Source organism: Rhinolophus sinicus, linkage group LG18 (genome assembly GCF_036562045.2).
Source record: "Rhinolophus sinicus isolate RSC01 linkage group LG18, ASM3656204v1, whole genome shotgun sequence".
In the NCBI taxonomy this organism is placed as follows: Eukaryota; Metazoa; Chordata; class Mammalia; order Chiroptera; family Rhinolophidae; genus Rhinolophus; species Rhinolophus sinicus.
Window position 1 is genome coordinate 11,199,746 of NC_133767.1, and position 23,360 is coordinate 11,223,105.

The window sequence follows — 23,360 nt, forward strand, 5'->3', positions numbered from 1 at the left end:
AAACACAATGAAGGTGGTTTAAGAGACCTCTGGGATAACATCAAGCACAACAACATGTGCATCATAGAAATACCAGAAGGTGAAGAGAGGAAGCAAGGGATTGAGAACATATTTGAAGTAATAATGTCCTAAAACTTCCCTAACCTGGTGAAGGAAACCGACATACAAGCCCAGGAAGTGCACAGAGTTCCAACCAGGTCCTCAACAAGACTCATTATAGTTCAAATGGCACAGGTTAAAGACAAAGAGAGAATTCTAAAAGCAGCAAGAGAAAGACAGAGGGTTACATACAAAGGAACTCCCATAAGACTATCAAATGACTTTTCTACAGAAACATTGAAGGCCAGGAGGGAGTGGCAGGAGATACTCAAAGTGATGGAAAACAAAGGCCTACAACCTAGATTGCTTTATCCAGCAAGGCTATCATTTAAAGTTGATGGAGAGATAAAGAGCTTCCCAGAAAAGAATAAGCTAAAGGAATTTATTACCACCAAGCCAGCATTGCAAGAAATACTAAAAGGACTTCTGTAAATAGAAGAAAGATGAAAACAATCTAACTACAAATTTAAAAATGGCAATAACTATGTACCTATCAATAATCACTTTAAATGTAAACAGATTAAATGCTCCAATCAAGCGACATAGGGTGACTGAATGGATAAGAAAGCAAGACCCTTGTATATGCTGTATACAAGAGACTCACCTCAGATCAAAAGACACACACAGGCTGAAAGTGAAGAGTTGGGGTAAGATATTTCATGCAAATGGAAATGAGAGAAAAGCTGGAGTTGCAATACTTATATCTGAAAAAATAGACTTTAAGATGAAGAACATATTAAAAGACAAAGATGGGCACTATATAATAATAAAAGGATTGATCCGACAAGAGGACATAACCCTAGTAAACATCTATGCACCCAAAATAGGAGCACTAAATATATACAGCAGATATTGACTGACATAAAGACAGAGATCACCAGTAACACTATCATAGTACAGGACTTCAACACACCTCTGACAACAAGGGACAGGTCTTCCAGACAGAAAATCAATATGGAAACAACAGCCTTAAATGATACATTGGAGCACTTGGATTTAATCGATATTTTCAGAGCATTTCACCCCAAAGCTGCAGAATACACGTTCTTCTCAAGTGCACATGGAACATTTTCCAAGATAGATCACACGTTAGGCCATAAAACAAGCCTTGATAAATTTAAGAAAATTGAAATCATACCAATTGTCTTTTCTGACCACAGTGCTATGAAATTAGAAATGAACTACAGGAAAAAAAATGGAAGACACACCAATTCATGGAGGCCGAATAACATGTTACTAAATAATGAATGGGTCAACCATGAGATCAAAGAAGAAATCAAAAGATATCTTGAGACAGACAAAAATGAAAACATGACGACCCAAAATCTATGGGATGCAGCAAAAGCAGTCCTAAGAGGGAAATTCATAGCATTGCAGGCCTACCTAAAGAAACAAGAAACATCACTAATCAACAGTTTATCTTCACACTTAAGGGATCTGGAAAAAGAACAGCAAAATAAGCCCAAAGGGAGTACAAGGAAGGAGATAATAAAGATCAGAGAGGAAATAAATGAAATAGAAACCAGAAAAACAATACAAAAGATCAATGAATCCAAGAGTTGGTTTTTAGAGAAGATAAACAAAATAGACAAACTGTTAGCCAGACTCATTAAAAAAAAGAGAGAGAGGACCCAAATTAATAAAATCAGAAATGAAAGAGGAGAAGTGACAACAGATACCACAGAAATACAAAAAAATTTAAGAAATTACTACGAGCAACTCTATGCCAACAAATTTGACAATCTGGAAGAAATGGACAATTTTCTAGAAGCATACAACGTTCCAAGGCTAACTCAAGAAGAAACAGAAAACCTGAATAAACTGATTACCACCAGGGAAATTGAATCAGTAATCAACAATCTCCCAACAAACAAAAGCCCTGGACCTGATGGCTTTACAGGTGAATTTTACAAAACATTCAAAAAAGAATTATCACCTATTCTCCTCAAGCTCTTCCAAAAAATCCAGAAGGAGGGAAGGCTCCAAAACACTTTTTACGAGGCCACAATCACCTTGATCCCAAAATCAGACAAAGACACCACAAAAAAAGAAAACTACAGGCTAATATCTCTAATGAACATAGATACAAAAATCCTCAACAAAATATTAGCATACAGAATTCAGCAATACATTAAAAAGATCATACACCATGATCAAGGGGGATTCATCCCTGGTATGCAAGGGTGGTTCAACATCTGCAAATCAATTAATGTGATACACCACATTAACAAAATGAAAAATAAAAATCACATGATCATATCAATAGATGCAGAAAAAGCATTTGATAAAATCCAGCAGCCATTTATGATAAAAACCCTTAAGAAAGTGGGAATAGAGGGATCATATCTCAACATAATAAAGGCCATATATGATAAACCCACAGCTAACATCATACTCAATGGGAAAAACTAAAACCATTACCCTTAAGATCAGGAACAAGGCAAGGTTGCCCACTTTCTCCACTTCTATTCAACATAGTGCTGGAAGTTCTAGCCACAGCAATCAGACAAGGAAAAGAAATAAAAGGCATCCAAATCGGTAAGGAGGAAGTAAAATTGTCATTATATGCAGATGACATACTATATAGAGAACCCTAAAGACTCCACCAAGAAACTATTAGAGCTGATAGATGAATTTAGTAAAGTAGCAGGATACAAAATTAATATTCAGAAATCAGTTGCATTTGTATATACCAATAATAAAACATCAGAAGGAGAAATTAAAAAAACAATCCCATTTACAATTGCTTCAAAGACTATAAAATACCTGGGAATAAATTTAACCAAAGAAGTAAAAGATCTGTACTCAGAAAATTATAAGACACTGAAGAAAGAAATGAAAGAAGATACAAATAGATGGAAACACATACCATGTTCATGGATAGGAAGAATTAATATAGTTAAAATGTCCATACTGCCTAAGGCAATATACATATTCAATGCAATTCCTATCAAACTACCAACGATGTTTTTCACAGAAATAGAACATATAATCCTAAAATTTATATGGGACCATAAAAGACCCCGGATAGCCTCAGCAATCTTGAGAAATAAGAACAAAGTGGGAGGTATAACAATACCTGACATCAAATTATACTACAAGGCTACAGTAATCAAAACAGCATGGTACTGGCATAAAAATAGACACATAGATCAATGGAACAGAACAGAGAGCCCAGAAATAAATCCATGCCTATACGGCTATTTAATCTACGACAAGAATTTACAGTGGAAGCAAGAATTTATAGTGGGGTAAAGACAGTCTATTCAATAAATGGTGCTGGGAAACCTGGACAGACACAAGCACAATAATGAAGCTGGACTACCTCCTTAGACCATATACAAAAATAAATTCAAAGTGTCTTAAAGACTTAAATGTAAGATCTGAAACCATAAAATTCCTAGAAGAAAATATAGGAAGAAACTTTAGAGACATTACCCGGAGTAAGATTTTTACTGATATATCCCCTCAAGCAAGGGAAGTAAGAGAAAAAAATAAACATGTGGGATTACATCAAACTAAAAAGTTTTTCACAGCAAAGGAAACCATCAATAAAACAAAAAGTGATCCTACTGAACGGAAAAGATATTTGCCAATGATATATCCGATAAAGGGGTTAATATCCCAAATTTATAAAAAAACTCACTCAACTCCAAAAAAACAAACAACCCAATTGAAAAATGGGCAGACGAGATGAAGAGACATTTTTCCAAAAAGGACATACAAATGGCAAACAGACATATGAAAAAATGCTCAACCTTACTAACCATCAGAGAAATGCAAATAAAAACCACAATGAGATACCACCTCACCCCAGTCAAAATGGCTATCATCAATAAATCAACAAACAACAAGTGCTGGCGAGGATGTGGGGAAAACGGAACCCTTGTGCACTGTTGGTGGGATTGCAGATTGGTGCAGCCACTGGAAAACAGTATGGAGGTATCTCAAAAATCTGAAAATGGAACTACCTTATGATCCAGCAATCCCACTCTTGGTATCTATCCAGAGAAATGCAAAACTCTAATTAAAAAAAATTATGCACTCCGATGTTTATTGCAGCACTATACACAATAGCCAAGACATGGAAACAACCAAAATGCCCTTTGGTAGAGACTGGATTAAGAAACTGTGGTGCATTTATACAATGGAGTATTACGCAGCCATAAAGAAGAAAGAAATCTTACCATTTGCAACAACATGGACAGACCTAGAGAAAATTATGTTAAGTGAAATAAGTCAGACAGAGAAAGACAAATACCATATGATCTCACTTATATGTGGAATCTAAAGAAGAGAATAAGTGAAATGAACTAATCAGAAACAGTTTTGGAGACATAGAGGGAAAACTGAGGGTTGCTAGATGGGAGGGGGGTGGGGATAAGGGGGAAGGTGAGGGGATTAGAAAGCACAGTCAGTAACCACAAGATGGCCACGGGGATACAGAAGTCAATTTGGGGAATGTAATCGATAATGTAAAGATTTTGTAGAGTATCTGATGGACACTTGTCTCGTTAGGGAGACCACCTCAGGGATGGTGTAGATGCCTGATCACTGCACTGTACACCTGAAGCTGAAGCTGAACAATAATGAATGTCAACTACAAGTTTATTTATATATATATATATATGTATGTATGTATGTATATACGTATATGTATATACTTACAAGAAGCAGAGTATAGCGTTAGTACAGAGACACTGGAAATGTAATGGCTGTGTGTGATTTCAGAGGGTTAGTGGATGGGGGAGGGGGGTTCACACAGTGTGAGGGATATAAAGGATAAATGTCTATTACTTTGTTTTGTGCACCTGAAACTAATAAAAAAAAGCAATTGTATATATGTGTGTGTATGTAGATATAGATATAGATATAGACATATATAGATATAGATGGTATACAAACCATTGTAATACTAAGCCAGTAAGATAGAGTGGCTTGTTTGTTACTAGAGCACAGGTTAGCTTATCTTGACAAATACACTACCTTTTATAAGAATCCCCAAAAGATTTATAAGTTGAATTTCTTATACCGATATGAACATTTAATAATAATTGATAAATAACTCTAAATTGCTTCTCATTTCCATTGCAAGTTATTTCAATTAAAAGCGTCAAATGGCAAATAAAATTAAAACAGTGAGAAATGTTTCTAGTACTTCGTACAGTTCATGATGCAAACTAAGCATGCAACAAAAGTTTTCACAAAATAAAAATATTACTTCATGAAAAGCTGAAAAAAAAAACACACGAGAGAGATACCACCTTCATGTGGGAGACAAGAGGGCTCCCCACACATCTAAGAAAAGGGCAGATGAGCAAAGTGATGTGAGAGCTACCCTGAAACGCAGACGGAGGCAGTTCTAACCCTGCAGGAAGGGGATGAAGAGGAGCCTTCTGGGTGAAGGGGATTGGCCAGCATTTCCTGACTCCCCAGCAATGGCTTTTTCTTTCCTAACCCAGGGGATTTTAGGGGAGTTACCGCTCCCTCATCGTGTGGTATCCTAAGCCACAGATGGGTGCTTTGCCCTTCCACTTTGGAAGATAGTTTCCTGAAGGCACCTTCGGTCAGGTCCTCGCTCACCCAGCCAGAGTGGACCCAAGAAAGGGATCTGTGGCCTGAGGTTGGCCGATGGGATGTGTTCTCCTGGGATCCAGAACTAGAGTACAGTGACAGACAGACAGAAGATGGAGTGACTTCATCTCTCCCGGTGGAGGAGACCTCACCATGGCTTTGTAAACATCACGCTGCCAACACTGCTATTTTTCAGCCTCTTCTCACTTCTGTCAGCTCCCCAATAACCACTAATAAATATCCTTTTTGCCTAATATAGGGGGAAAGTCGTTTCTGTTGCTTGCAACCAAAGTGCCCTAATTGGTCCACATATTTGAGACTGTCCCTATAATTAATTGCAATGTCTGATTTCACTCGTTTGTAAATTGCCTGATATTCATACATGAAGGATAATTACTTTTTTTTCACGTAATCCCTTTGGATGTTATAAATTGTCATTAAGAAGCCCTGTTTGGGTCCACGAGAAACTATCTCTACCTCGCAGAAAGGCAAAGGGTTATTACACTACGTGTGCTCTGAGAATGCATTGCTCATTACACAGAGATATAGAAAAGACGGGACACTTTCACTGAAACACTACTCAGCTTTTTACAAATGATATACTAAATATACGTATTTTCCAATGGCCAACAGTATGAAACATAAAAGCTGTGAAAAGCAAAAGTTTTTCATTATGTTCCCCTATTCACAAGAGTCTGTTCTAAACGCAATTGCCTTAAAACTGGCATAGGTCTTAGGAGAAATGGAGCAATGAGCATGAGCGTTTAAGAGACCTGATCAGAAGCCTGACAGCCCCAGCACTTGTTCCCAAGTTCACTGCAGAAGGCGGTGTCCACGCTAAGAGAATCTTTTGCAAATACCGGGAGTGCCTGCCAGAAAGGGAATTGACATTTCTTTTCCCAGTCGGATGTCTGCCAATGCAGCAAACTTGATGGGTGTCTGAGAGACAGCCATAAGCACCGGGGCAATTAGAACTGGGGGAAGATTTGGGCAGGGGAGGAGTGGGAGACACAGTGGAAGGACTTCCAATCCCACCATTTGGCTTCACGAGCAGGAGTGATTTATTGCCATGAATGTCATTCCAGCAGAAAGAGCCCAGCTGGATCCAGCTTGCTGGCACATTCCAAGAAGGTCGCCTACAAGGTGAGCGGACCATGACCTGTGGATATTTCACTGGAACAGACAACGAGAAGGGAGACGAATGAAGTTTGGCTGGGGCTGGATTTTCCACAGGGAGAAATGCAGGCGCGGCATGCACGTCTAGCTGATGTGTCTGTGATCCGTATACACCCTGAGCAAGTTAGATCTAGAAAATTTGCCACACCGAAGACAGACAAGTTGCAACAAGCAGCAAGAGGAAAACAAGGGCACCTTTGAGTGTGAGAACCATGGCGCTTTGCCTCTCCTTTCCTGCCCCAAAGCTTGATCAGAGCTAGAGGGCAACAGAACGGGAGACGTGGCCCAAAGACATATAAAATCCCCCGTCTCCATGCTAAGACAAAACAAAAGGGGAGGGGGGTAAAAATCATGCCTTCCTCTCTCCTCTTCAGGCCCAGAGCTGCAAGTCTGACCAGCAAGAGAAAAAACTTTCCATGAATGATGCGGCTATAAAAAAGAAAATGACACAGGCAGAAATTCCCATTGAGACGACGCTCATACCCAAAGTGACCAGAAAGTTGAAAAATCTGCTCAAGATGTTATTAAGCAATGGGGGAAATATATGCAACCCAGCACAGCGGGGGGCAGTGAGTGGAGAAAAAGAAAAAAATCTCATGTTTACACCCCACTGAGCTGAGACTGTTCAAGAAACGGGTGACATTATTCAATCAAAATGGTAAATAAAGAGATCTCACTAATACATGCAACGTAGGCTCCCAAGTGTTACTACAACGGGGTCTTTTTTAGAATTTTAAACATACGCTTCTACATGCTGTGGAGTCTATGCAGTCATTTAACGATAACTTATCAAGTTCTTATTTTAATACACGTATATCTCATTTCATGTGATTACTGCCCTCCAAGCGGGTACAAGGTTATGTTTAAGGTCAAGGGATTTTTAACGCAGGGGTAGAGCGTGCCATCCTTGGAACATGCTTTTGTTTAGAAAACAGTTTACCAAGCAAATAAGCCCTCTTTGAGGGTGTGTTTTTGGAAAAAGACTGGTGGCCTGATGGAGACACACCGCCATCACACTTTGGAGTCCAATGCTGAAATTTTGGGATGGTTTACAGCAAGTTTTCACCCATGAATCAGGCACTGAGAAAAATGTGTTTCTCGTAAGTATTTGCATAAGTGGGTTAATTGTTCTTCACATGGGGAAAAATAAAGCTAATTGATAATGTTTAAGCTCTGACACTATTTACATGTTCACTCAACATTTGTTGAGTTCCTGCTCCAGTGTATTTCAGGAGCAATGTCTCCCACCAGGAGACATGGGACAATGTCTGGAGATATTTTTAGTTGGCACCACCTGGGGAGGGGTGGTGCCTCTGTTGTCTAGTGGTTTGAGGGCAGGGATGTTGCTAAACATCCTACAACACACAGGACCAACCCCCGGACGAAGAACTTTCCATCCCATGGTTGAGAAACTCTCCCCTACAATGCGCTCAGCCCAGGAGAGGCCAAGGTGAACACACCGCTGCCCTCAAAGGGCTCACAACCAACATATAATTTTGAAACCACTTCTAGCCTGTGAAACTGACATGATCATAATGGCTCTTTCTACCAGTTCCAAATATAGGATGTGTGAAGGACGTCTCCCCGTCCCAGCTGTTCTCCATTTTCTCCTAGTTGCCTTTGGAGGTGATGCTGTAGGAAACATGCAAATAAAAAGAGGCAAGACAAGGGCATTTTTTATTGGCTCTACAATGACGGGGTGTTGATGGTGGTTGGACCCAAACATTTAGTGTTGGAGATGGTTCAAACAGTTAGGCGGCTTGTCCATTTTCTAATGAGTGGAGCGTCATGCGTTTGGAAAGCAGAGGCCTAGTTGTCTCCAACAGGTGAAGGGCATGCAACACACATCTCAGGTATGTCCAGGGGACTGATTACCAAATGTTTATTGAACAACTACAGCACGCAGGGCCACTGGCAGGGGATAAAGGCGCTTAGGAGACAAGGAAGGGAAGGGAGGGGCACTGATGAGAATCAAGGTCTAGGTGAAAGAAGGGAGAGCAGCAATTCCAGGCAGGTGAACCAGGAAAGGTGTTCCAAAGGTGGCAGGACTCTGGCAATCTTTGAGCGTGGAGAGAATTTGAGGTCGAGGGGAAGGACATTCAAGGAGGAAGAATCCATGCAGACCAAAGCACAGGGTAAGTTGTGCTGACACATGAAAAGGAAATACAGCTCAGTTATGGATCGAGGAACGGGATAACCAAGAGAGATGACGCTGGATAAAGCACAGCTTTGAGTGACAGGCGTGGACACTTCTGCACCTTGGGTGTCTGCACAGGACATGGCTATGCCTCTGTGTTGTCTGTGCGCCTGCCCTTCTGAGGGGGCAGCTCTGAGCGGCAACCCTCACCTCTCCCATAAGCTTCCCTCGGTCCCACTGTGAGAAAGAGAAGTCCAGACTACGAGGCAATAGCTCCAGACTCTGGCATCGGAGGGTAATTCTTACGTTCTCCGGTGCCCTGAAGTCGGAAGCTTTAAACATGATCAAGGCCAACTCTCGTGATACGTTTCCACATCATTGCATGTGCATCTCATTATAGTGTAGAGGGTCCTCAGTAATGAGACAAAAAGGGCTTTCCTGCCGCCCTAACAAGGCAGGGAACAGGAAGAAATGTGACAATCCAAAATCCACATAACTACACATTCAACTTGGTTATTTATCCATGCATTTCCAAAGCTGGTAGTATGGAAGAGAACCAAAAATGACATTAAGTTTGGGGGGGAGCGGTACTATATAGCATGTAACACGTGCATTATCACTTTGTGGGGACAAAGGACAGCGTACACACACATATATCTTAGTGTACACCTCCACTATCTCTGGAAGGTACAAAATAAACGGACCAACCCTGGCTGTGCCAGGCATGGAAAATGAGAAGCCAGAGGTCATGGGTGGAAAGTCTTCTTTGTCCCTATATACCACTTATAATTTTTGAATTTTTAAACTATTTTAACAGATTCAATAATAAATACATCCATTTTAAAAGAAAAGCCACCGGTACAAGAAAAAGACTCATAGAAAAAAATCAGCCAAACTCCTTCGCAAGCCAGTGTAAAATCACGTTGAAAAGCACAGACTTGAGTTGATTTTCCGAATTTGGCTTTCTCGACTTCTGGCAATGGACAGGCAGGTGACCTTGGGCACTTCCATTAATCTGAGATTCTGTCTTTTATATGCAACGAGGACAGTAGTCATACCTACCCCACAGGGCACTTGATTTCAGTGTTAAATACGATACTGCACGTAAAGCATCTAGCACACGAGCATCCCTGCAGCCCAGGGACCACATTCTAAAATAATGTGCTGTGCCTGGTGCCTATACCGCTAGAATCTCTTGGCTGGTGATTCAGCTCAGATAAATTTCAACCTTTCACAACATAAGTGGATACGCCTGGTGTTATGTCTGTCCCCTCCAGAAGCTATGGCCTCACATGTCCCCTTCGTAATGACACCATAGGAAACCCAATACAAATTACTTAATGATGGCAGAAACATGGTGGGTCAAGAACCCCTTCCTATTTTTTTTTTTTTTAAACATGGGAATTAATTCATTGATCAGCGTGAAATTAGATTTTGCATTCCAACTTTCTGCCGGAAGCTTCAGTTCTGAGCAATCCTTTGTAGGAGATATCTGAGTTGCCGTGGTGAAGACTTGTGGAGAAAGCTCTGGTCTACATTTCCTAGCAAACATTTCACATAGTTTTTCTCTAAGAAGAAAGAGTAGAATTGGAGAGAGAGAGAGAGAAGGAAGGGCTTCGGGTGGCTCTAAAATAAGGAATGGGCGTAGTGAGCTGAGGATTACTGACCTCCGTTTCGGGAAACACAGCACTTTACCTGCTCCATCTGCTGCACTCCCAGGGCATGTGCATTTGGTTACTTTACTCATGAAAATGGTACCTCCAGGTGTTTAATCCCACGTGTTCCAACTTCAAAGCCAGAGGTCTTTGCGTCATCTTTACCTGATTTTCAGGTTAGAATATAGCTACTATTTCCACTGACCCTTCCTTCCTTCGTGTCCTCTCCTCTCCTTGCCTCTCCTCTCCTCTCCCTCTCTCCTTCCCTTCCTCCCTTCATCAGATATTTTCCAAGTGTCTAGTCTCTAACAGACACTCTTCTACGTGCTGGGGAGAGAGAGATGAGTAAGATAGAGATGAGAAAGGACAATCATTTCATGGCACTTCTGTTCTGGTCGGCAGAAACAGATAATGAAGAATTAAACACACAAATAAGGTGATTTTAAAGAGCAGTACATACGAATGAGGGAAAGTGACTCCTAAGGAGGAGTTTCCTTCGTTAGGATGGACAAGGGGAGCTGCCTTGACAATGAAAGGATGAGGAGGTGCCAGCACTTTCAAGAACCAAGAGGGCGATGCCCCGGACAAAGTTCAGGTGAAAGCAAAGTCCCTGGGGCCTGGGATGAGCTCAGGTGCTTCAAGGACGAGAAGGGAAGATAGTGACTAGAAATGGATAGAACATGATGAGTAGGAAGGTCTGGATTCTACAGAGTGTGCAGGTCAAGCCCGGGGTTTGCATTACATTCTAAAGACAGATGGAAGGAATAAAAAGGTGTTAAACATTATAATCTCAAGATCATAATACTAAGCGAAATAAGTCAGACAGAAAAAGCAGAGAACCATATGATTTCACTGATATGTGGGATATAAACCAAAAACAACAAAAGAACAAGACAAACAACTGAGAAACAAAAACTCATAGACACAGATAATAGTTTAGTGGTTATCAGAGGGTAAGTGTGGTGGGGGGTGGGAGATGAGGGTAAGGGGGATCAAATACATGGTGATGGAAGGAGAACTGACTCTGGGTGGTGAACACACAATGGGATTTATAGATGATGTAATACAGAATTGCACACCTGAAATCTATGTAACTTTACTAACAATTGCCACCCCAATAAACTTTAATTTAAAACAGAAAGGTGTTAAACAGAGGAAGAGATAACGTGATCTCCCTTTTCAAACTATCCCTTCTTATGGTTCACGTCTGCTTAGGTACTTAAGAGGCAGTCTGGTTATCTCACCTTAGTTAGACAGTAACCTGGTTATTAATCTTAACTTATTTAATCCCAATGCAAGTTATAGTTCCTGAATAGGTAATATTTAACGTTACAAGCCACCCCCCACATCTTCCCATCAGCTAAATTAACAGTAACAGCCTCATCCAGGACCACTCTCCTTATGCCAAGCTGAGGCATATTTTGTAGTCTTTTAACTGCCTTGTTTCATGGACTGAAGTTGAAGTTGATAAACATCCTCCAAATCCGATGGAATTATGCATCTCCCTGTGAATGGCCAGCTTGTGTCAAAATTAATCCACGACTAGAAGGTGGCAAACCATCAATATGGTAACAACTATCATCTCAGGAATGATGTCACTCCCCCCCGTCACTTCTGCAGGGATAACATTTTGCTTTACGATCTCTTCAGGCGGGCAGGGCAGAGGTTTATCGGCTTGGGCAAGATATAAAACCTCCGTCCTCATTTTTCAGACACACACCCTGCCGGTCCCCAGAGCACCATGAACATGGCTGCATAGTCTTTGGAAATTAATTCAGAGAAAACAGATGCCAGTTTTTCCAGATGCAAGGACATGTTACTCTGCTGAATCGCCTTACACTTTTATGAGAAAACAAATATCTGCCTTTGTTTACGCTAGTCGATAACCTTGGTGAGAATGTGAGAACTGAACTTTTAATTCCTGGGCTTGGATGTCCGAGAGCCCTGCAAAAGGCCCGTTCTCTGTCCAGTAGCTCTAATTCAAGACCCGAACACAGAGTAAAAGTGGGCTAGAAATAAGGATTTCATTTCCTACTTCCAACCCTAAGCCCTCCATTTGCAGACCACATGGGGATCCCTCAGTATTGAGTTTTAGAAACATAATTTTTTAGGAGATAAAGATGACTGATCTTTAAGGTAGCATATCTAAATTCAAGTCCCAGGGATTCAGAGGAATTTTGTTGGGGAGTTGGGGGATATAACCAAGGCTATATCAGCTATATCAGCCATAATCAGCCAGAAAGTTCCCCGGTTAGCCTCCAAGTTCCTCTTTGAAACACCATATGGCCTTAACATGCATTATTACTGGTGTTTTGGGTAAAGAAGAAAGAAAGGAAATATGGAAGGAAGGAAGGAAGGAAGGAAGGAAGGAAGGAAGGAAGGAAGGAAGGAAGGAAGGAAGGAAGGAAAGAAGGAGCAAGGGAGGGAAAGGAACGGAAGAAAGGAAGGGAAGAAAGGAAGGAAGGAAACAAAGAAAAGTTTAATTAAAATTAAATGAGGAAGTGAAAAGCAATTAACAGTGCAATGTCTCAAAGAGCTGTCCTGCATTTTAGAAATTAACAACCTATTCTTTAAAAATGTTCCCTTTCTTTGACCAATGAGTGACACCGACACAGCCTTGAAGCTTCCATGTCACAATTTCTATTTGCTATAATTTCAGCAACACTCCATTGTTACGTATTTTTTCTGTCCCCATTTATTCACAACCTGTAGAAAAATATCATACGGACCATCTAGTAGACCTGTTTCCCACCTGCCTGATTGTGGCCTTACAATAAGTCTGGATTTCTGGATGTGGAATTGTTAGATGGAAGTCGCTAAACACTGTAAAAAAGACTTTGATACAAATTGACAAACTACCCTTCTAAAAATGTACGCCAATTTACACCTCTTCAGTGGCTCTGGGATGCCTTTTTCCCTACACTCTTTAACACTAGGTATCCAGTTATTTTGAGGGGATTTTTTTATCCTTCTGAGCAACGCCTGCCTACTTTCTGTTCCTAACAGCACCCCAATTTTCTCTTGGGGAATTCCCTCCACCCTGGGGGACCCAGTTGGGTGGGACTGTTCATCAGATGCTTTGGTATTCCCAAAACACGGGGCGGGCACTGGACCCAACTGGCCACTCAGGCTGAAACTGGGTGGAGTGTGTGCTTTCCTCTGAGATAGAACCCAGAAGCCTCTGCCCTCCCCCCCCCCAACTTCTCTGGTTCCCGCCCTTTCTAACCTGCCTCTTCCCTTCAATCCACAGGGGTCCAAACATCGTTCTCACTGAATTCACCCAGAGCCAACGTTTCTTGCTTATAATCAAATAGTCTTACTGATCCCACGGTTCCGTTGAGTAATTTCGTTTTAGACCCTTTACCAGTGTACACAGACTTGCCAAACAAAGTCCTGAGAGAACGGAGCAGATCGGTTTAAATTAGAACTTGATAGCCTACAAGGCTATTTCTTAACATACAGTCTCTTTCCAAACCTCCGAGGCTGGTGCACAAATGTGAGTGCCCCACAAGGAATCGCAGCAGTTCACTAAAAAAATAAAAAATAAACTTCCCTAAATCTGCAGTGTAACACGCTCCAATATGATCCTATTAAAACCCTTGGAGGAGCCTCACTGTACAATCCTCCTACGTCATCACTTGAAGGGCTCGCTCCCCCGCAGCGTGGGAAGCCTTGCATTTAGAACAGAAAAGTTGTTTGCACACTCCAAGTTGCAACAGGAGCCATAAAGAAGCCTGAATCCTGCAAATGAAGCAAATCACTGAACATGACTGGTCTCTGGTCACAGAAACCTGAGAAAATGAAGAGCAGAGACACACACATGGGGTCCCAAGTTTTATTTCTGTCCCTCTCACACCAAGGAAGCAAGAGCGGTAACTCACTCTCACTCCTACTAACCGAGGCCGACCGTCAACCCTTGCAGCGGGGTGGTTCAAAGAACAGGTTCAGATCCACAGGTGCAGTAGAGATGGGTTGCCTGAGTTTGAGCAAATCCTTTAATCCTTCGATGCCTTAGACTTTTCAAAATGCTAATAACAGACCCCTGCAGAGATTCAATGAGAAATGTACACAGAGCTGCTAATATAGCGCCAGGCAAAGCATGCGTGGTGGGTAACTGGTGGCTGTTAGAGAATCGTCATCAAAAAGGAATATTTGGGGGGTTTTTCAAGAGGCGGAGACATTGTATGGAAGACTGGGCTGCGTGCACCCCAGCGCACAGAATTTCCTTGCTCAAAGAAAGTTGGGTATAAATATAAGATCCATGGGATACAATTGTACTACCAGTCTAGTCTCATTTGACCCTTTGCAGTGCACTAAGAACTCCCACATATACCGCCATTCGATCTTCATTCACCCCAGTGCCAGGTAGGGCGGGCATTATCAATCCCATTTTAGAAATAAATTGCACAGATGGCTCCCTCCCATCTTGACTGCGGTGACATTCGTCTGCTTTGGCAAATCCAGTTTTCCACGTTACACCTGCAGACGGTGTGTGGCAGCTTCTCCCCGAGAAAGGAGAAAAGTAGTTAGAATAAAGTGTCGATCTTCTCCCTGTTCCTCGGGAGCCCACGGGAAAAAGAGTTGCCCCTTCCTCTTCCTAACCCACTTAGGTGGTAAGACAGGGGGCAAAATATGTGGGTAGCAGAACTCTAGCCAAATGTCATCCCTACTTCTGCTGGCTTCAGGGAACAATGGGGTGCTCTTGTGAATTCCGCCAACTGTATAAACACAAATCACACACACACACACACACACACACACACACCCTCCAAATAGCAGCAGCTCTGGGAGACCCTTGAGGTAAGATTAGAGCAACAACGAGAAGACCCAGGAGCTGGATGCAATGGGCGTGGGCTGAATTGCACCCCCCTGCTGAACAGCCCAGGATGTCTTGACATTTTTGAGAAGCAGCAACGTGGAGGATGGAACGTGATTTTGAATTTTGTCCAGGTCTCTGCCACCCTAGGACAACTGCATAAAATCACTGAGTCTCAGTGTTCCCATCAATAAAATACACATCAATTCAGTTCAATAACAGGTAATTTCCTGGTCCAAGACTAGTTTTCCTTTTCTTTCCCAGTGACTCCCAACTTAACACCCTCGGTAAGCCCTGAGATTGAACAGTGAATCTGTCAGCCTCCCTTTCCCCAGATATATTATCCTGCATTTGTCCTCCCTAAGACAGATAAAGACCTTCCTTAACCGCCATTTCCTTTTAAAACTGTGTGTGGCATTTGGACCAGACAACCCTCACTTTAATCAAGACACTTACCAAGTCCCAACCATATGGCGGGCTATCAATCTCATTTACTCGGACAACCTAACAGACAAACCCATATTTCCATCCCCTGCAGGAATGGCAACATTCAACAGAAGAAAAGAGACCAAGAAAATCTACAACTTGAACTGGTTCAACAAACACAGATATGAATTTACCAGTCAATGAGGCATCAAAAACATCATTTCCACCCAGTGGGTCTCATTTCTCCTAAATGCAAAATGGTCATCACCACCATTATCATCGCCATCATGGTCAATAGGAGGTCCCAAGGCCCTACAGGAAATGTATTTCTCATATAATTCACGGTCATGTAGTTTTAAGAACTAGAAAATAAAGGAGGAACTAGTGAAGAAACGCAAAAATTCTACTACTTGAAAAAAAAAAAAAATCCTGGGCATAAAGGGATGTGGGAGAAGACAGAGAGGATAATTTTAACACCGAGTCCACCATGGCCAAGGGCAGGCTTTGTAATCCAGAATGGGGAAGAAGAAAGTGGCCATTTTATTTCAGCAACAGAGCCCTGTCTGGGGGATCATAATGGTCACAGATATTAAACGCTTAAGCAAAGTACTCTCTGAAACACAAAGCATTTCAGATTCTCCTTGAATATAAATGCTCAAATCCCCTCCCACAACAGCGGTGGAGGTGGCATAGTAAATGCTGCCAAAAAGAAGGCAGTTGGGAGATGGGAGATGCTGGGAGCAGACATGAGAAACTCTCCACATCTCTGTCCAGCTGGGAAGGAGAAACGGAGGCTTCAGGGAGTAATTAACTGTCATGCATAAGATTAATTGACGACCCTCTAGTTTTGCCCTAAACACAGACGTATTGGGACCAGGACACAACCTTGAATGCGAAAGGTGAAGGGAGAACAGTTATTTCTGGATCAGAGCAAACTGAATATGCAGAATCGTAGGCGATGTCAAAATGCACGCAGTGAAGCTGGGGAAAACCATATATCATCACGCCCTTCCTTAAAGTGGCTTGTCAAAAACTAGTCAAGGACTTAAATTAGGAACCAGCTTGTGCTGGGAAGATGCTTTGCAACAACTGGTCCACAAAAGCTCCGTCATCCCATTACACGGGTTTGGACACACTCCTGCTGTATTTCCATTTCTCTATTTGGATAAAGAGGCTAAAAGGGAAATTTATAATGTTGGTGTCTGTAACATCAGCAGAGTATGCTCACAGCTTCAGATCCAGCCTGGTACTCTACCTCTGACCCCAGACTATGCTTTGTGGGGGAACAAGGGTAGTTTTCCTTAGAATATCTCAATATGCAAGAAGTAGGTCTCTTTCCCATATATAGCATCCCCATCAGAATCCATTGTTTGCCAATCCTCCATGGCTAGACAGTTTTCTGCTGCTGCAAACTTCTCCACTAAATACAGGAAGAATTATTGGTTCATATATGCATTTGTTTTAAATCTAAGTTATCTAAATCCAGGAGATAAGAGTGGAGAAAGTAAGATTTTTTTTTTTTTCATTTTACTCCCAAATGACTGATAGTGAGTTATCAAAATTCCTACAATAAACAGATTATCTTCCAGTGCCTTTTTCAGTGAAAAAGTGTCTTGTTCAATTCCATGAAAGTGTTAGAGTTTATTTATGAACTAGTCACTGTGCAAAGTGCTAGGGTTATAAAAATGAATAAGCCTTATGCTTGAGTAGCTGTCACTCTGAAACTCTAGACACTTTTAAACATGTATATATACAAATAATCATAGTAACAACACAGCTGCAGGTGCCTTTTGTGGAGCACTATTAAAGTGTTTTAGAGTCACCATTCTTAACCTCACACCTGTATGAGGTGACTCTGATAATTACGTCTGTTTTACAGATGAAGAAACTGATGCTTAAACAGGTTATTGTAGAATTGTAGTCACACATTTAGTACTATGCAGGAGTGAAATATGACGCCAGGAAGTTTAGATACAGAACTCAGAAATTTCTATAGAGGTATTTCTATAGAGATATGAAAAGAATACTGATTTCATAGACTCGTTCTATCTGGGAGAATCAAGGAACATTTTGCAAAGCTGACAGTTGAGCTAGGTATTAAAGGACAGAGAAGAATTTGCCCAGGTAGAGATTAAGACGGCTGGGGGCTTCCAGGTGGATGGAGAAGGCATTCCAGATGAAGAAAACAGTAGATTCAAGTATGCTGAAGACTAATACTAGTTCACTATAGTGGAGACATGGAGTAGGAGGAAATGGAAGTAAGGGAGGGTATTCAGAAATGGAATTAGAGAAGGCAGGCAGATTACAGAGATAATTTGGTCTAATTCTGTAGGCATGGGGAACAATGGACAGCGTTTGATCAGTAAGAAGGCTCTGTTGGTAGAAAACGATCTTTTCTAAGCAGAGGTTTATACTTGTCAGTGACTGTTCGCAAGGGGTGACTTGGGAACAGTGTAGATGGCCATTTGGATACGAGTGGAAGGAGGTCAATAATGTATTAATCTAAATCTTAGATTCTAACTGAGGCAAGAAAGCCTGGGACCAAAATGGGAGGACTCTAAATCTCAGCCTCATACGTTTGGTTTTGATGGTGTACTCCTGCGGGAACTTCTGAAGGTGGTTTGAGAAGAATGGCATCAGTACTCTGGCCAAGGGAGATACCCCACAGCTGGGAGCACACAGATTGGTCAGGAGAGAAAGAGGCAAGAAAACTAAGCCCTCCGTGCCTCTGCATCCTTGTCTATGAAATGAGGATAATGAAATGACTGATCTCCTACAGTCCTGGTGAGGGGGACAGAAGAAAAAGAATGTAAAGTTTCGGCCATCATGCTGATCACATAGCAAACCATTAAAATACACTCACGTTTTCCTTCCTTCTTTTCTCCCTCCCTCCCTCTTTTCGTTCTTCACAAATTATCGATGCCTATGCCGAACGTATCCTCCTGTTACTACTATTACTGCTTCTTTTTTTTTTTTAATTTATTTTTTAAATTTATTGGGGTGACAATTATGAGTAAAATTACATAGATTTCAGGTGTACAATTCTGTATTACATCATCTATAAATCCCATTGTGTGTTCACCACCGAGTCAGTTCTCCTTCCATCACCATATATTTGATCCCCTTTACCCTCATCTCCCACCCCCCTTCCCCCTTACCCTCTGGTAACCACTGAATTATTGTCTTGGTTGTTATTTTTCTTCTTCTTCTCCTCCTCCTCCTCTTCCTGTCCCTCCTTATCATAATCATAATAATAGTTATTATTGTGGTGAGGAACTGCGGGACTGCGGAGGAGGGGAGAGCCCCGAGCACCACTACAAAGAGAGACAGTTGTGGTGTCCGATTAGAGAGGGGCTAGACACAAAGGGACAGGGAGGCACAGTGAGGGCCACCCTGAGAATACACCTGTACACGTGTGTCTACACTTCCCGCTGCTAAAGCACATGTGTCCACATCACTGGGATACAAAATAAAAGACTATGAAATAGATGGACGCTTTTAAATGGAAAATTATTTAGTTGAGCTAAATATGATCTCAGTAGGCGACTAAGCCTGTTGCTTGAAGGAGTGTGGGATGGATCCAAGCCAGTAAAGGGAAGGTGACTGGTTGTGCTTCCAGCTTCTGAGTGATGGTAGCTACTAAACCTCCACGCTGAACTCCAGGGCCCTCGGGAAGTCAACTCCGATGAATATGGTAACGGGGTGGGGGTGGAAAGCGACTGCCAATGTGTATGTCATGAGTGATACCCTAAGCATCTTTTCATGCCAGCAACATCCTCAGAGGATGGAGGGGATGGCTTTCGCTAAGTGGCTCAAAATCAGAAAGAGCACAGGCAGGAGCATGATGGCACTGGATTATTATTTCTGGTTCAGCTAATGGTAGGGGGCCTCACGGGAGGGGATGACTACGGCTTAAAAAGCAACAGGCTTCTGTGCCTGGCGGTGTCCATTCCATGTAAGAAGAAAACTCTTTGGCTCTGCAGACAGGACTATGTTTCCAGGATGAACGTGTGGGGCAATTTGCAAAGTACACCAGGTGTGTATACTGGGTCCCCTCCATCTCTATTTTCCTTATTTCCCTCTTTCTCAATAGCCCGTTTTCCATTCTGGGATCTCTTTGAGCCTGATTCCCCCTCGAGTGCTGGTGTTGGATCATGTGACCTAGACTAAGCCAATGAGAACATTTCATCCTCTTGCCCTCACTGTCTGGTTCTCCTTTGTCCAAGGAAATGAAAATGGTGGTCATGGTCTTGGAACTTTTACCCAGAGCGATAACACAAAGGTGTGCTCTTTTCCTCTGAAAAGTGTGGTATGTTGATACGAAGCCATCAGGGTTGCTATCTGAGCATGAATCTGGCACCCAACGGGGTGAGACTGGGAGGGTCCCTGCCAGCAGCCCAGTCCTAACAATGGCTTCCACTTGCTGAGGTTCTCGATGTCCTATATTCACTAACTTATTTAATCTTACCTACTCCTTCCCTCTCCAGAATTGAAACCTGATGCTCTCATTGATTTATAGACAAGGTACTGGAGACTTTAGAGAAGTTGGCATTGTACCCAAGGTTTCCCAGCTAAGGATGGACTGTGCAGCTAGAATTTGAAACACTGCTAGAACTGTGACCCAGATTTCTCAGCACCGTGCTCTGGTGACACATGAATTCTCAGAGTGGGAAGGGGACATGGATGGTGGGAAGGGACTCATCACAAAATCCCTCTGCTCCTCCCCTCTATGCCAAGATCAAACCCAGAAGCTGACGTGTGAATGTCCAAAGATGGAAGTACTGACAAGATGCAAGGCCAACTCCGAGTTAACATTTTCCTTAGCCAGATTCTCTCATTTTAAGGTCAAGGTGAGCAAAACACAATGAGAGTCCTCGTAGCTCCTGGGCACTGGACAAGCGAGGTCTCACAGAATACCCCATCTTCTCAGGATAGCTCTGGAAATGGCTGGCACCATCTCTCACCATCAGTCATGCATATTCATAAGGGGTGGAAGGCTAAAACAGAGCCTCTCCTCTCCTACAAAACATCTAGCCTTGGTCCAAAGGTCTCGTACCATTGCGCTTTGGTTGGACTCTGAAAATGTCCCATGTCTACCTTTCTACTTGACGGCTTATCTGTAAAGAAAACCACGCCCAGGGCTTGGATGCAATGTATTCTCTACCCTACTGAGGTTGAACTTTGAATTGTGAAGTTTCTTTTTTATTTTTTTAATTACAATGTGTGTTTTGTTGAGGAAATGCGTAAGTGACCACTCTTGTTCCATTATCCTCCTCATGGAAAATCTATGGAAAAGATCTGATCATTGTGAAATGTTGACATAATCCCATGATCTTCACAACACAGATTCTGCTATAAATAGCTCAGCAGACTCTCTAGTTTCTTGCAGAATCAAGACATTTTCAACAGAAGAAATCTCTACCTTCAGGTCCAAACACTTCTATAAAAGAAAAGGCCATTGGTGGAATTTGAACCATCTCCCCTGGACAACAACAACAACAACATCTGTCACTGTCACAATATATTGTAGTTCCGATCACTAATGCATCCCACCTGCAAATCACCATCACCACCACCTTTAATAAAAGCAAAAAGTTTCTTTCTTCACCAGGGAATTAGTAACTATTAAAATTCTCTCTTTGAAGCTCTTTCTAACCAGGGCAATTCTCCACGAGGACAATTCACAATGGACTCAATTTGACAATAATTATTCTTAGCAGGGCCAGTTGGTAGGTTCCATAGCCTCCTTGCCTCAGCAGGCTGAAAACTAATTTTGATTCCAAGGGTGCATGTTTTAAAACCCTCCCCACCCTGTGTCTGTTCAGTGCCTATGGAGACAGCAGGAAAACGCCCAGGTCTTGGTTTTGCATGTGACGTCTTGCACCTACCAAGAGGCTCGGATTTCAGCCGCATGAGAGCCACTTCAGAAAGTGCAGGGCAAACTTGACGAAACTTGCATGCACTGAGCCACAGTGGTGTCGGATACTCTGGTTTATCGCCACCTCCTTCTTGGGAACCCCTGTGTGGCCTGGCACCAACACCTCCAAACATCACCCTCTTCTCTCCTCCCACCATCTTTCTCTTCGCGGATCTGCAGGGGCTTTCTCATCAATTGACTTATACCGGCAAGCACTCTGGGACTTCTCCACTGCCTGCTCTGGGATGGAAAAGCCATTCCGATCCACTCTCCATCAATTATCCCAGCTGCCTTGAACCTAAAATGGTGCTTTTAAAAATATACCCCCTATCTTCATTACTTTGCAACTTGTCACAGCACTCGATGTTACAGTGGAAGCAAAAAGAAGCCCAACGCCAGGACTCTGATCCCTTTCCGACATTTATGCCTAGAATTGTTATCAGTCAGCCACCAGTGAGCATTAAAGGGAAACTGCCTTGGTTTTTGTTTGTTTGCTTCTTTTCTTTCCTCTTTTTTTTTTGCACATGCAAAGCTTTTCAAGGGTGCTGTGCTATTTAACAAATGACAGAAACCTTCAGCAGACCTGCCAGGTACGGGCCATGAATAGTTTCTCTTTTTTCAATCAGCTGGGACAACGAAGCAGAGATGTCTCTGGGCCCAGATTTGGAGTTTCTCCAACCTTTAAACTTTATGGCCCAAGAGAGTATCCACCTGTGTTTGTGGGAGGGATTAAGACATTAAAATTCATTTGCTACTGAGTCTCCAGAGGAGTACACAGGCTTTCATCCTACTGACAGCTCCATCACACGGAATCCAAAAGACTTCAATTTCTTAGGGAATCCGTGAACAAATGAATGATTGTCATGTGTTGTCATTTGTGCATGCTGTCCCTTCCCAGTCCCTTCTGTGACCAAAGGCACGTTTCTTAGTCAGGGGCTTAGCCAGGTCAGAGACTCTGTGTGTTGTCAAGAAAAAGAGCTGACCTGCCTGAGGATACAGGGAGCTGGCTGCTTTGGCATCACAGGTGACCTTCCATGAACAAAAGCAGTTCAAATCTCAAAAACACTTCAACTTGAGGTTACTGAAAAGCCGGCTTTCGGAAACACTTGCAGAAAAACAATAATGGTTCTGTGAGGGTTGTTCGATGCCAGCCACACGAGACAAAGGGGCCAATAAAAATAAATCTTTGTAACGAGAGAGGAGACATGTATTTCTATTCTTTCTCTATAGACTCTTGTCAAAGAGCTCAGGAAATAGGAAGGTCGAGTCAGAAGTTTTCCATAACTCTGAGCATCCATCGGAAAGCAACAGCCAAGCATAGGGACAGGCACGTTGCATCACATGTGGCCAGTTGTCTGAGGGCGGCTGTCTTCACACCTGCCTTTGAGTAAGTAGCCCATCGGTCACCATATTTCTCCCTCATTTGTGGTTATACGTTCTTTTACATTTCCTCCAATCTGGCTTCTCCCAAACTTTCCGTCTGTGGGTCAGCCCTGAAGGAAGCCTTTACCAGACCTCGTAATTTTTCTGGAAGATACTCTCGATAGAAAGGTCTTAGAA

At 42.3% G+C, this 23,360-nt stretch overlaps 1 protein-coding gene across 33 annotated transcripts in view; it reads right to left on the bottom strand.

Annotated features, from left to right (window-relative positions):
• Positions 1 to 23,360, bottom strand: part of RBFOX1 (RNA binding fox-1 homolog 1) — a 1,997,160-nt gene that overhangs the window by 987,842 nt on the left and 985,958 nt on the right. The window lies entirely within an intron of this gene.